This window comes from Dendrobates tinctorius, unplaced genomic scaffold (assembly GCF_039654945.1).
Source record: "Dendrobates tinctorius isolate UK_male_01 unplaced genomic scaffold, ASM3965494v1 ptg000019l, whole genome shotgun sequence".
Lineage (NCBI taxonomy): Eukaryota > Metazoa > Chordata > Amphibia > Anura > Dendrobatidae > Dendrobates > Dendrobates tinctorius.
The window spans coordinates 70,001-83,625 of NW_027361687.1; the positions used below are offsets into that span (position 1 = coordinate 70,001).

Below are 13,625 nucleotides of genomic sequence, written 5' to 3' on the forward strand. Positions count from 1 at the left end.
ATGCGTTTGCGTTTTTTTAGGCGCATGCGTTCTTTAGGCGTCACATTTCACAGGAGGAAAATCTTTGAAACAGACTCCACCAATGGGACACCAATGGGCATGTGTCATGGGAATTCTTTATATAGACACTGTTACAGCTAGATTTTGCTTCCGTTTCCTGTGTCACCATGGATCTGTGTAGGGAGAGTTTTCGTTTCAACTTGGATCTGGACATCGCGCTGTCTCAGGCTTTTGCATTTGCTTGCCAGCAAGAAAGGCTGAGAGAGAGAGAAAGCGAAGACGGTAGCAGCAGAGTTTTTGGATACTTCCGATTATTGAAGTCCGGGAGAGCCGTGGAGCATACCATACCCTCTACAGAAAGCTCCAGACAAACCCGGTGAAATGTATTGACTATATCCGGATGTCCCAAGAAAGATTCATGGATTTGCTTGGTCGTGTTCAAGGAGCCATCCAGAGACAGGAAACACAGCTCCGTCGTGCGATTCCTCCTGAGGAACAGCTCCTGGTCCCATTACAGTACGTAATATTTAAATACCAATGCCTGCATAATTGTTTTTGCTCTGCCATGTACTAATCCAAAGCCTGCAGAATTATTATGCCATGTACTAAAATTTTTTCATTTCAGTGTTTTGCAAAACCCTAGACATAAATACAGGAAAGATGTATATCTTTGTACCGTGTTAGCCAGTAGATAGAAAAATATTCAGGATTGAGAGTCCTCAGTAGTTGATACCTTTTAATGGCTAACTGAAAAGCTTGCAATGTATTACCATCTTTTCAGTTAGCCATTAAAAGGTATCAACTACTGAGGACTCTCAATCCTGAATATTTTTCTTAGACATAAATATTAATTTTTTTCTTTGTTTGGCAGATTCTTGGCTACTGGAGAGACCCTATCATCACTCCACTTCCAGTACCGGCTTGGAATCTCCACCTTGTCGGGAATAGTTGAGGACACCTGCCGGGCTTTGTGGGATGTTCTCTGTCCAGAATTTATGCCCCTGCCCATCGTGGAAAAGTGGATTGAAATAGCTGAACAATTCTTGACAGTCTGCAATTTCTCCAACTGTTTGGGAGCAGTGGATGGGAAACACATCAAGATAACCAAACCCACAAGAAGTGGATCTTAGTACTATAACTATAAAAAGTACTTTTCTACAGTACTCAGTCATTGCGGATGCAGACTGTCGGTTTGTTGCGGTGGCCATTGGGGCATTTGGCCACGGCAATGACTCCCAGGCTTTTAAAAACTCGGACAAGGGCCGTAGGTTGTATGGAAACCATTTTAAATTTCCCCGTCACGGCCTCTTCCCCACACCGAAGGTCCGCCACTGCCATTTGTTATGGTTGGGGATGAGGCCTTTCAAATGTGCCAAAACCTGCTGAGCCGGGACTTGGACCACACAAGAAAAATATTCAATTACAGACTCACAAGGGCACGAAGAACTGTAGAGTGTGCCTTTGGGATTCTTGTGTCCAGGTGGCGCATTCTTGGCACAGCCATTAATCTTAAACTGGAAACCATGGATGAGGTGGTGAAAGCGTGTGTGGTTCTTCACAATTTTGTTATGGCTAAAGACCGTCCTAACTTTGAACTAGATGAACCAGCTGCCAACCCATTGCCTGATTTCACTCAGCACCCTCTCAGGTCACCAGTTTAAGTTGGCCAAATAAGGGACCAATTTGTGGCATACTTTATCTCTGATGTAGGGCGTGTGGCATGGCAAGATGAAATGGTGTAAAATTATTTTTTTGTGTGTATGTTAATAAAAAACCTGTTTTGATACTTGTACCGAGTGCACTCTGTCTTTATACACACCAATACAATAATCACCTGCCCAGGTGTCCAGTGAATTCAGGGTGCTGTTTTTTGTGCATCCTGACTTTACTAGGAGTCCTGACCAGGTGATTCTAGATAGAAAAGTTGTATGTCCATCATCTCTCCAGTCTGTGTTCAATAAGGCAGATTGCAGCGACGGTGGAGATATAAATAATAGTTGTATTATCACCTGGCCTGATGTTACAAATAGTGATTTTGGGATGCACTAGCATCCTTCACTCTTTATGACATCTGACCATGTGAGTATAAATATTAGTAGTAGTATCTCCACTGTCGCTTCAGTATGCACGCAGACTGGAGAGTTGATAAAGGTTTATACAACTTCTACAATCCCCTGGCCTGGTGTAATGCTGAAGAGAGGATGCCCAAAAAACCGAATCATGACTTCAGACTTTTTTGATACCTGGGCAGGTGAATATACATATGAGTTAATCTCCAGCATCTCTCCAGTGTGCATGCAATAGATAATCCTATATTCAGTCTGACCAATATTAGCAGACTGAAGAGACTGGTGTGTTATGAATGAGTCACCATAGGAGGCAAAAACAGAAATACTAGCTAAGTCCAGAAAACCAGAGAAGTTGGCAGCTATCGGATTGCAGACCCCTGAACCTAACAACAACAACTAGCAGTAGCCATGGGGGGTTCCTATGGTGCCCAAGACCCCTCGATCACAGCCGGAGAACTAAATAGCCTAAAGACAGAAAGAGAAATCTAAACTGCCCCAGAGCAGACCCCAAAGCAATAGGCAGCCCCCAACATATAATGACGGTGAAGCAAGATGAAAAAACACCCACACAAACAGAAAGATAGGCTGAGCAAATGATGGGGCCAAAGCTAACTAAATAGGACAGGATAGAAAAGCTGCTGTCTGCAATCCGCCAAAACCCTATCAAAACAAGAGCCAACAGACTGATAGGGAAAAAAGTCCTGAAGACACTATTCTTCAAAAAGACTATATCAGTACTCAGGTATTTTCTGAAGAAAGAGCAAAAAGGAATTCAGCTCACCCCAGCAGGGAATGGCAGAAATCCAGAAAAACAAGGCAAAACAAAACCAAAACACATGCAAAAAGCAGAGCAGAAAACAGCTTTTGAGTAGCAGGAATCAAACTGGTCTCCTAGAATCCCTCAGGGAAATCACCAGCAAGGTAGAAGGGCGTCAGCTGCCTTATATCCAGTCAGCAATTCCAGTGACCCAGTCATCATCCAACTCAGGTGCTTGGTAATCAGCCTCACTACCCTCCTTCACCAGAAGAGGGAGTTCATCAGACCTCAATGGTGAAGGGGAAAATGAACTCACAACACTGGTGGTGAAAATACAAGTCACATATTTGTGTTTTTGACAATGTGTCAATACTGGAGCTATGTGGTGGCAAAAACACAAAGTGTATGGCGCAGTGTGTGTAGGCGGCGAAAGACACAATAACCAAACAGTATTAGGGGAAAACAAAATGACATTTAAAAAAAAAAAAAAAAAAAATACAATTTACTTGGAGCGACGTTTGCGGGAAGATTGTGGCAACTTGGGGGTGTGGAGGGACGGGGAATGGCTTACAGAAGAGGAAGGGGTTCTAGGGGAAGGCGCGACGAAAGTAGTGGGGGGAAGGGAGCTCAGGGATGGAACTGGAGACATGGAGCGGGTCAGACACCGAGTGAGGTGAAGGGGGAGAGAGTGTAAGTTTTTTTCTCTTTTTGTGGGCATTTATGTTTTCTATGGTCCGTCTCTGTTGTGTCCTGCCTGGAGCGCCTGGTGCTGGTGGACCTCCTGGAGCTGGGGGATCTCCTGGCAGGATCCTGTAGCTGCTACGGCATGCTGTTAGTGGTGGTGGAGGTCCTGCCAAGGTCCATGATGGCAAATAATGAATGTGGGTCCCCCAGCTGCTGCCACTCGGTGGTGGTGGTCCAGGCAGGAGTGGTGGCGGTGGTGGAGGACCAAGCAGGAGCAGCGCTTGGCGGGGGCAGGGGGAGTGTCCAGCTGCACTCGGCCTTGGGGTGGTGCAGTGGTGTCCAGTATGGCTTTGAATGCAGGTGGCCGTGCAATGGTATGCAGCAGAAGTCTGTAGTGAGGTGGAGGGAGTCAGTGGTGGCACAGTTGGAAATGCCACCACTGGAGTATTAGGGGAGTATTAAACAAGGAACAATAACCTATGTCAAAATCTAAGAATGAGACAACGAGCCAAAAGGCTAACAGGGTGGGTACTGTGTCCCCCAATGATTGGCTCGGAGAAAAGGATTTTACGGTGAGTACACAAAAATCCCTATTTCTCCTACGTCTCATTGGGGGACACAGGACCATGGGACGTCCTAAAGCAGTCCCTGGGTAGGGAGCAACACAACTGCTCATACCCCATGTACCACTGGCTTACAGCTGTGGTACTGCCGATTGCAGGATGCGCCGGCTAAAGGCTGCATCTGCAGAGGCCTGAGAATGAATGTGGTAGCGTTTCGTAAAAGTATGCAAGCTGGACCAACTTTGCAGACCTGTTCTGCTGATGCCTGGTGCCGAATGGCCCAAGAGGCGCTCACTGACTGAGTAGAATGCGCCTTAATCCCTGCTGGGACAGGTGTTCCCCTGACACGGTAGGACTCCTGAATAGCCGAGCGAATCCACTTGGCTAGTGTGGCCTTAGAAGCGGCTAGACCCTTCCTATGCCCCTCTGAAAGCACGAACAAGGCATCTGACTTGCGAAAGAGAGCCGTCCGCGAGATGTATCGTCTAAGAGCCCTAACCACATCCAGGGTGTGAAGAGCCTTCTCGATACGATGGACTGGTGCCGGACAGAATGATGGCAAAACAATCTCCTCATTGAGATGAAAAGACGACAACTTTTAGCAGAAAAGACAGGGACGTCCTCAAAACTTCCTTGTCCTGATGAAAATTCAAGAACAGAGGTCGGCCGAAACTTATCTGATTGACGTAATCGCCACTAGGAAAACCACCTTCCAAGAAAGGTTAGCGATACGTCCTGCTTTGGTTTGAAAGAGGCTTCCTGTAAGACTCCTACGACCAAGTTAAGATCCCATGATTCCAACAGCCTTTTATAGGGAGGCGCCACATGGGAAACCCCGTGAATGAACGTCTTCACCTGTAATCTGGTGGCTATCTTGCATTGGAATAGAACTGACAAGGCTGAAACTTGTCCTTTGAGTGAGCTAAGCGTGAGACCCGACTCTAATCCGGATTGCAGGAATTTCAATATGGAAGGAATGGAGAACACCAGTGGAGATCGTCCATGGTCCTTGCACCACGAGAAGTTCTCCAGGTGCGATGATAATTGCGCATGGACGCGGGTTTCCTAGCACTAATCATGGTGGAGATCACTTCATGAGAGAATCCAGCTTGGGCTAAAATCTAGGATTCAATGGCCACACCGTCAAAGACAGGGCCCCTGAGTTCTGGTGGTAAATCGGGCCCTGCGAAAGTAGATCCATTCGATCTGGTAGCCGCTAGGGAACGTTACGACAAGTTGAACTAGTTCCGCGTACCATGCACGACGTAGCCAGTCCGGCGTCATTAGGATCACTCATACCCGCTCTGCTCTGATTTTCTTGATGACCTTTGGGAGTAAGGGCAGAGGGGGAAAAATGTATGGGAGTCAAAACCGATGCCACGGCAGAACTAGGGCGTCTGCACCGATGGCACATGGATTGCGTGACTGGGCAATGAACCGGGGGACCTTGTTGTTTAGTCTTGAGGCCATGAGATCCACACCCGGAGTCCCCCAGCGACGGCAAATCTGCTGAAAGACTTCCGGATGAAGAGACCACTCTCCCGAGGCAAGGCCCTGGCGACTGAGAAAATCCGTTGCCTAATTCTTTACATCCGGGATGTGGATCACCGAGATGGCCGAATGGTTGGTCTCGGCCCAATGGAGGATGTGACTCACTTCGTGCATGGCTGTCCTGCTGTGGGTACTCCCTGATGGTTGATATACGCCACAGCCGTGGCATTGTCGAATTGGATCCTGATGGGGTGACATGCGAGGAGATGGTGAAAACTCAGTAGGGCTAGCCTGATCGCTCGTATCTTCAAGATGTTGATGGGGAGACACAACTCTTGAATGGACCAACGACCCTGTGCAGTGCGGTGGCGGAAAACCGCACCCCAGCCAAGAAGACTGGCGTCAGTGGTCACCACCAATCAACGTACTGGGAGAAAGGACTTTCCTTGGTTCAGGGAGGACTCCAGCGTCCACCACCTGAGGGTCTGTCTGACCCGCAGACACAAACGGAACCAACGGTCTAGGGAGAACCGGTTCTTGTCCCAAGCTAACAGCAGTGCATGTTGCAAAGGGCGGAGATGGAACTGTGCGAAGGGGACTGCTTCTATCGCTGCTACCATTTTTCCGAGAATCCCCATGCTGAAGCGTATGGAGTGAGGAACCGGGCGGGAATCCGTGCTCCCTGTTGTAAGGCCAAGGCCTTTTCTAGGGGGAGAATGACCAACCCACGGGAAGTGTCCAGGATCATTCCAAAGAAGGAAATTTTCTGAGCCGGTACTGGAGAAGACTTTTCGAAGTTTATTTTCCAGCCTAGGCGAGAAAGTGTATCCACAGTGATACCTGCGGATTCCTCGCAGACTGAAATGGACATGCCCTTGATAAGTAGGTCGTCCAGATACGGAAGTACCAACACTCCCCGAGTGTTAAGAATGGCCATGACAGCTGCCATGATCTTAGTGAAGACTCTGGGGGCGGTGGCGAGGCCAAAAGGCAAGGCAACAAATAGGAAATGTTCCTCACGAATTGCGAAGCGTAGGGACTGTTGATGGGACGAAAAGATTGGGATGTGAAGGTAAGCATCCTTGATGTCTATGGATGCTAGGAACTCTTTTCATGGAGGCGACGACTGAACGGAGAGATTCCATTTTGAATCGTTGTACCCTGACCAACCTGTTCAACAGCTTGAGGCCCAGTATGGGCCGCATCGTTCCGTCCTTCTTCGGAACAACACATATGTTTGAGTAAAAACCCTTGAACCTTTTGTCTTGAGGGACCGGAATAATAACTCTGTCCATTTGCAGGCGGGGGGAGAGGAACTGAGAAGAAAACTATCTTGTACCCGGAGGACACCAGCTCTCTGACCCACTCGTCGTAGATGACCGCGAGCCAGGTTTGACGAAACAAAAGTAGACGACCGCCTACTTTGTCGGTGTCCGCCGGATACCGCAACAAGTCATTGTGTAGAGGATCTATGGGATCTGGCTCCCTTAGTTCCAGATGCCCTTGGCCTGGGTTTCCAGGTGCGGTTAGGTCTGTGTGAGACCTGGGAACCTCTGTCTCCACGCGGGGGACCGACCTGATACAGAAGAGAAGGTTGTGGAGGACCAACTGGAATTGTTACGAAAAAGGCCGAAACCGAGTCGGGTGTTGATTCCGAAACGGTCATACAAACTCCTTGCAGATGTTGTCCTTGGTGGGATTCGAACCCAGGACTCCAGCGCTGCAAGGCTGCAGTGCTAACCACGGAGCCACCGTGCTGGACAATTTTATATTACAGGAGGATTTATGTAAACTAGAAGCTTGGACTGAAATGGCAAATGAGCTTTAATGGGGATAAATGTAAGGTCATGCACTTGGGTAGAACAAACAAGATGTATAATTATGTGCGTAATTGTAAAACACTGGGCAAAACTGTCACTGAAAAAGACCTGGGTGTATGGGTGGACGACAAACTCACATTTAGTGGCCAGTGTCAGGCAGCTGCTGAAAAGGCAAATAAAATAATGGGATGCATTAAAAGAGGCATAGATGCTCATGAGGAGAATATAATTTTACCTCTATATAAGTCACTAGTGCGACCACACTTAGAATACTGCGTACAGATGTGGTCTCCGGTGTACAATAAAGACATAGCTGAACTGGAGCGAGTGCAGAGAAGAGCGACCGAGGTCATTAGGGAAGTGGGGAGTCTGCAATACCAAGACAGATTATTACACTTGGGGTTATTTAGTTTGGAGAATCGAAGGCTTAGGGGTGATCTTATTACAATGTATAAATATATGCGGGGACAGTATAAAGACTTTTCTAATGATCTTTTTACTCAGACCTGTGATGGGGATAAGGGGGCATCCTCTACATCTGGAGGAAAGAAGGTTTAAGCATAATCACAGACGCGGATTCTTTACTGTAAGAGCAGTGAGACTATGGAACACTCTTCCATATGATATTGTAATGAGTGATTCCCTACTAAAATTTAAGAGGGGACTGGGTGCCTTTCTTGTAAAGTATAATATTACAGGGTATATACACTAGTTTCCTTAATATTGCATTGATCCAGTGAGCTAGTCTGATTGCCGTATGTGGAGTCGGGAAGGAGTTTTTTTCCCCAATGTGAAGCTTACTGTTTGCCACATGGGTTTTTTTTTGCCTTCCTCTGGATCATCATGTTAGGGCAAGTTAGGATAGAATATGGGTTGAACTAGATGGACTTAAAGTCTTCCTTCAACCTTAATAACTATGTTACTATGTTACCCAAGGTCCTGTTGCTGTGTCCTCAGGAGAGAGGTCGGTGGTCCTGCAATGTCGTTTGGCACAGAGCAGGCTGCTGAAGAAAACATGGCCCCCGAGACTAGCAGAGCGCTTCTCGTACAGGGTGAGAAGCGCCAGGGACGTGGGCGGCGGCCCCAGCGATAGGCGGTGCCATGTAAATTGCGGCTTAGTCTGGCTAAAGCCGGGGGCTAAATTTCTGGGGCCTGCCGGCGCTGAGCACCGACTGAAAGAAAAAAGGGACCGCGACAGGGCACCGATGGACCGCCACTGGTACCAGGCCAGCGCTTCCTCCCAGGGACCAGAACCCAAACCCGTACCTCCATTGCAGGGATCACGAAGGGGTGCGCTGTCCAGGACACCAGCTCTCAGGCCTCATCCTCCCGGACAATGCAGAAGAGCCAGAGTTTTTCTTAAAGGTATATACCTCAATCCATCCTCCCTATAGACAGGGGGATGGAGAGTCTATGGGGCTGTAGGACGCCATCAGGTGGGGGCCTCTGTGCCATGAGATTTTTGTGCCCCGGAGAGGACATGAAGGAGACGTTCCATGGAAATACCTCTTTGGGAATTTATCTACAGGTGTAGTGACAATTTTGACTCCATGGGTGTTTTCCAAGAACAAAGGAACAATGAATGTTGTTGAGTGAAAATTGCAAACTGCCGTTGTAGTGACCAGTACGCTGTAGTGACCAGTATGTTGCAGTCAGCAGTACGTTATGCCCAGCTCACGTTGCGTTGGTTTCCTCCCACATTCCAAAGACATGTACGTTATGCCCAGCTCAGGTTTCTGGTGGCATGCACCCGTAAGTTAGGCGGGCTCTCATCATTATAGAAATGCCAAACATGTGGACGCTATATGTGGTTTAGGTACACTGTGGGGCTCAGAAGGAAGCGGGCATTTGCATTTGGGAGCGCAGAATTTCCCGAATTTCTTTTGAGGGGTGAGGAGCAATTTTGCCTTTTCAGAGCCTCAGCAACGTGGAAGCCCCCTACATTTCTGTTAACAGATGACATACCTGAGTGGTGACTTTCTTTTTTTGTGGATTGAGCTTTTTGTTAGGATCATTTTACATAACATTTGAGATCACATTTATCCGGCGCTCTATGCTGAGCACTTACATTGTGGTTTACATCTAAATGAGTGACATGACAGATGAAACCCATGGGGGATCCATTCACTTTAATGGGGCGGTGTGGTGGCTTGTATTATTTTATCTATTTAATGTCTTATTCTTGTACTGTCTTATTACCACCCTACTAGTATATATCTTGGTATTATACATGATATTCTCTATGAAGGATTTGGCTGTTTTATGCATGCCCACCTGATGGTTCTCTGGGGCCTATTTCATCATAGTCCTTTTGTATGGATTCACATATTCCTTTGGTGGACTTTTTTAGCTTACATCATCTCCGTTTTCATTTTTTTTTTTTTGAGGAGACTCGCTTTTTTGGCCAAATATTCTATCCATGGTTATTTGGTTGTTATTATGGTTTATCATCAAGGGAAATGCTCAGCTGCTTACCGGTAGCGGTGTTTTTCAGGAGCCCATGACAGCACCACGAGAGAGAGGGGATCCACCCTTCGGGGACAGGAAACCTACAGACATAAAAAGGGCGGCCCTCTCTCCCGCCTCAGTTGGATTACAGAGCATGAGAGGACCTCCCTGGTTAGTAGCAATTCATATATACACAGACAAGCTAAATATTCTTCACCCTTGTGACTAATCTTCTTAACTGAAAAAAGGTGCCGATTCAAGACGTGAGAGCAGAGGGAGGGAATGGAAAGGTGCTGTCATGGGCTCCTGAAAAACACCGCTACCGGTAAGTAGCTGAGCATTTATTCAGTCGCCATGACAGCACCACGAGAGATTTACAGAGATAAAGAGAACTCTAGGGAGGGATAGCTGCCTCAAGCACCTTTCTCCCAAACGTGAGGTCGGCGGACCCGCCTAAATCCAATCTATAGTGGTTAAAAAACGTGGATGGAGAAGACCACGTAGCTGCCTTACATATGTCCTCAATGAATACTTGCGATCTCTCTGCCCAGGATGTTGCCACGGCGCGAGTAGAGTGCGCCCGGGCCTTAGAGTGCGCCCTTATGCCTTCCGGAATCTCCAGCCCACCCGTTGTATGAGCAAAAGAGATCGCCTCCCTAATCCACCTAGCTAGGGTGTTTTTGGACACTAAGTCCTTTCCTAGCTCCCTGAAAAGATACGAATAGGGAATTGTCCCTCTTCCATGGTTCTGTGGCCGAAATGTAACTATGGAGGCACCGTCTCACATCTAGGGAATGGAGCTTCTGCTCGGTCGGGTAAGTGGGGTTCGGGTAGAAGGATGGGAGGACTATTTCTTGTAGTCTGTGGAACTTCGAGGCGACTTTGGGCAGATATAAGGGGTCCGGCTTTAAGGTGACCCTATCATCTCCAAACTGGGTGTATGGAGGTATCCTAGAGAGGGCTTGTAGATCACTAACTCTCCTGGCTGACGTTAGGGCAACCAACAGGGCAGTCTTAAATGAAAGGATTTTTATGGTGACAATCAATAGGTTCAAAGGGGGGTTCTGTTAGGGTTGATAAAAACTAAGTTGAGGTCCCATGGGACTAGTCTATGTTTAATGATGGGTCTGGATCTCGCTGCTGCTTTAATGAACCTTGCCACCCAGAAATTGTTTGCTAGGTTGTAGCTATAAAATGCGCCTAGAGCTGAAACCTGGACCCTAAGCGTATTTGTGGCTAGACCCATCTCCAACCCCTTTTGAAGGAACTCCAGTATCTGGCCAATACGGATTTTCTGACCAACCTCCACCCCTGAGACTGATAAGAATCTTCTCCAGACTCGTGCATAGATATTTGTTGTAGAGGCTTTCCTGCTTTTTAATAAGGTGTTGACCAGACCCCAGGAAAACCCCCTCCCCCTTAGCAGCTCCCCTTCAAACTCCACGCTGCTAGGTGTAGGTTGGAGACCCGTGGATGATACACTGGACCCTGTGACAGAAGGTCCGGGAGCTCTGGGAGAATCCATGGCTGGGACACCGACATCTTCCTCAGCCAAGGAAACTACGGCCTCCTTGGCCAGAAAGGGGCTACTAAGATAACGTGAGCCCTGTCCTCCCGGATCATCCTCAGTACCATTGGAATCATATTCAGAGGGGGGAAGGCGTATGCCAAGTCGAAGTTCCACGGGATCAGGAGAGCGTCCTGTTGTGAGTTCATTTTCTGGTCTACCAGTTGTGAGTTCTCATTCCAGCCTCCCTCTGGTGGTAAGAGGAGGTAGTGAGGCTGATTATTCAGTAGAGATTTGCCACCTGATAAGGAGGATGACAACTGGACCTCAGGAATCTCAGACTGGATTTAAGACAGCCGACGCCCTAGTCTGGTGCTGGTGATTCCTTCTGGCTTGTCAAGTCTTGCTCTCAGCTCTGTTCCAGTCAGCTCAAGCTAAGTTTTTCTGCTAATGTTCACACTTGATTTTGTTGGTCTATTCAGTTTTTTGTGTGGTTAGCCAGCCCGGACTGGGGCTGTGCTGAATTTTCACTCTTACTTATCTGTATTTACCAATTTGATTTTTGTCCCTTATTAGATTGGCCTCTTTTTGCTCTGCCTCAGAATATTTCAGAGTGCCAATATAGTGGGAGAAGTCTAGTGACTTCAGGGTTAATTTTGTTATCAGAAGTGTTGGACATTATTTTTGTAGGGTTTTTGGCAGATTGCAGACAGTGTCTTTCCTTTCCTATCCTTTCTAGTTAGTTTGGGCCCCATCGTTTGCTCAGCCTATTTTCCTGCCTATGTTTGCGTTTTCATCTTGTTTCACCGTCAATACTTGTGTGGGGGCTGTCTATTCCTTTGGGGTCTGCTCTGGGGCAGTTTTCCCCTTTTCTTGCTTTAGGCTTATTTAGTCCTCCGGCCGTGACGAGGCATCTAGGTTCATCGTAGGTACGCTCCACTGCTGCTGCTAGTTGTGTGGTTAGGATCAGGGATCTGCAATCTGCATAGTTACCAACCTCTCTGGTTTTTCTGGGGCTTAGCTTGTTTAGGTTTTTTTCTCCACGGTGACCCATTCATAACAGCGTCCACTACATACGGGTTCTCTCTGGGATCCAGAGAACAAAACATAGGGAGTTGTCTGTTCTTTCTGCTGGCGAACGAGTCTATTTCTGAGAGTCATCACCTGTGTACGATTTGTTCGAAGATGGCCCTCTTTAGTGCCCACTCTCCCTGTTTGAGTCTGTTGCGACTTAGGAAATCGGCTGTTAGATTTTGTTTTCCTTTTATATGGAGGGCTGTAAGGGATAGAAGGTGACCCTCGGCAATCTGAAAGATACGATTTGCTACATCCATTAAGGGCCTGGACCGGGTTCCCCCCTGGTGGTTAATGTAGGCTACAGTTACTTGGTTGTCTGATAATATTCTGACGTTTTCGCCCTGTAGGGACATAAGGAAATCACCTACAGCCCGCTCCACGGTTAACAGCTCCTTAAGGTTAGAGGAAAAATTCTGTTCTGACGGTGTCCATGCTCCCTGGACCCACCTATCCCCCATATGAGCTTGCCAGCCACTGGGGCAAGCATCCGTGGTTAGAATTCGGGAGATGTGGTTTACCCAGGGAACTCCCCTACGCAGATTCGGAACCCGCAACCACCAACGTAGGGATTGAACGGTATCATTGGATAAAGTGATTCTCCCCTCGAGACGACCTTCTAGCTGACGGGTGTTGTGTAAAATGTCCCACTGCAAGGTTCTGGTGTGGAACTGGGCTCAGTACTGCTGGTATGCACGCCGTAAGTGAGCCCAACAGTGACATTGCCCCCTAAGAGTAATCGATGGGTTGTCTATAACCCTGAGTATCTGACGCTGAATGTTGAGTACTTTAGATTCCGGTAGCCCACACTCCTGGATGTCAGAGTCTAGGATAAGGACGAGAAACTGTTGCCGCTTTAGAGGCTGTAAACGAGACTTCTTAAAATTAAATCAACCAACGTAGACCCTGAAGGCTGGATATTACCTTCCCTAATTGGGTGGTGAAGTGAAACTCCGAGTGCCCCACAATCAGTAAATCGTCTAGATAGGGGATCACGAGAATGTCCTGTTCGTGCAAGTGAGCCATCACCTCCGCCATTATTTTTGTGAAGACCCGTGGTGCCACTGCCACCCCGAAGGGAAGTGCCCTGTATTGGAAATGGCCTATAATACCGCCCAGTGAAACAGCCACCTTTAGGAACTGTTGATGATCTGCGTGTATCGGGACGTGATAATAGGCGTCTTTAAGGTCTAAGACTACCATAAAGCACCC

At 47.7% G+C, this 13,625-nt stretch overlaps 1 protein-coding gene across 1 annotated transcript in view; it reads right to left on the bottom strand.

Annotated features, from left to right (window-relative positions):
• Positions 1-13,625, bottom strand: part of EXD1 (exonuclease 3'-5' domain containing 1) — a gene marked incomplete at its 3' end in the record, with an annotated part of 139,771 nt that overhangs the window by 69,504 nt on the left and 56,642 nt on the right. The window lies entirely within an intron of this gene.